Below are 1672 nucleotides of genomic sequence, written 5' to 3'. Positions count from 1 at the left end.
CCGGGCGTACTTTTATGGCGAGTTTAACGTTGTGCGAGTCCATTGACTGCTGGGTGCATGCGTCAGGATCATTCATTCCTGCGGCGATGAGGACGCTGTTATTGATACGTCGCTATATGAAAATCGAAACGGGGCTGAAGCTCGCAACGTTGGAGTCCAACGAAATGAACGAAAAAATAATTTATTATTCGCCAATTTTTTATTTCATTCAGGTTGAAAAACTAAGAATTGCAAATTTGACGGGCTACGAAATTGGAGAATCACCGGAATTATTGGAGGCTTTATTCCCCATCATTTCGTTGCACTCCAACGTTCCAAAGTTTCAACGGAGCATCGGTCCACTTGCGAGTCGAAAGTCAAGCTGTTTCCTCGATTTCGAGTAGAAATAGTGGTTTGTAGGGATCGAGAATCGACGGAGAATCGCATGCGAGAGGAGCCACGTGCGTCTCAGCGATCGATCTTATCTTTCAAAGTCTCACGCAGGGACTCGATAAAAATAAAAGCACAGAGAGTCGCATTGAATTACCATAATCATTGATCGTGCTCCAATTACCCGGGTGAACGTCGCGCTTACTTGGCACACACGAGTGAAGTCAGGTATTCATTGAAAATGTTGTTGCCTCGGCGACGTCGCGATTAAAAGTTTCTCAAAGTCTCATTATCTCGCTATCTCTCTAGCTCCTTCTCTCTTTATCCTCTCCGTAGAGTCTGCTCGTTCTGGCACGAAAGGAGGTGGACTTGACTGGGAGTTTGTACGTACGCCAACACTTCAACCGTCTGTAATGTCGTAAAATTAAGACGCGACACCGCGCCAGGCTTCTCTCATTTTTTCCTCTCAAGCTTCCTCGCCTCTGGCTCTCTCTCTCTCTCTCTTTCAAACTCTGGCGTGTGTGGCGCCAAGTAACGCGCCAGAGAAAAGCGAGAGTTTCAAAGAAAATAATTGCTAACCTTACAACCGACGACTCCGCAGCAGTTGGACTGGACGAGGATTGCAGATACGCGCGAGCTCGCCAAGTGCCTCCCACACGCCATTAAGGAGTCTCAGTGTGTGCTGCTCCGTCCTTCTCTCGATCGTGCTTCAGGGATTGTCTGTCGAAGCTTACACCGGGCTAAGCATCGTGTGCAGAGTTTAGAGTTTCGAAAGGGAAAGCGACGGAGGCTTCTTTTTGCAGGATACGCATATGAATATGTTTGTATGTACTCAGGCTGCCGGGGACCAGCAGCCCTATCTAATGTCCTCGTACAAAATGAATACGCAACTACGATGCGCACCTTAACCGAGCTAATTTGGTGAAAGTACAAGGTTCCTTGTCACCGACGATTATGTGTCCGCGAGCGGACGACGACGGCTGTCGTCGACGCGAATTTTTACAACGCTGGAAACAATGGACGCTCGCTAATACTTTACGAGTCTTATTCAAATTTTCTTATGTTAGAAGCAACATTTTATCACTGCGTGCTTAAATATACGACCTTTTGTAACCGTGCTTTAATTAAATAACGCCTGGAAAATCGTCGTGGGAATTCAAACGCCTCGCAGCGACAGTTGTGAAAGTATTTTTGCACAGTACGATAGAAATTTCGTCGAAATAACTCTGAAATTTCATTTCGTTACGTTTTTCTCTTTATTAACGTTTCGGATGTTTTTCACGAACCTCGCTCACCAAAAGAT

Source organism: Venturia canescens, chromosome 5 (genome assembly GCF_019457755.1).
Source record: "Venturia canescens isolate UGA chromosome 5, ASM1945775v1, whole genome shotgun sequence".
Lineage (NCBI taxonomy): Eukaryota > Metazoa > Arthropoda > Insecta > Hymenoptera > Ichneumonidae > Venturia > Venturia canescens.
The sequence above is the reverse complement of the archived record's forward strand: the minus strand, read 5'-3'. Positions refer to the sequence as shown.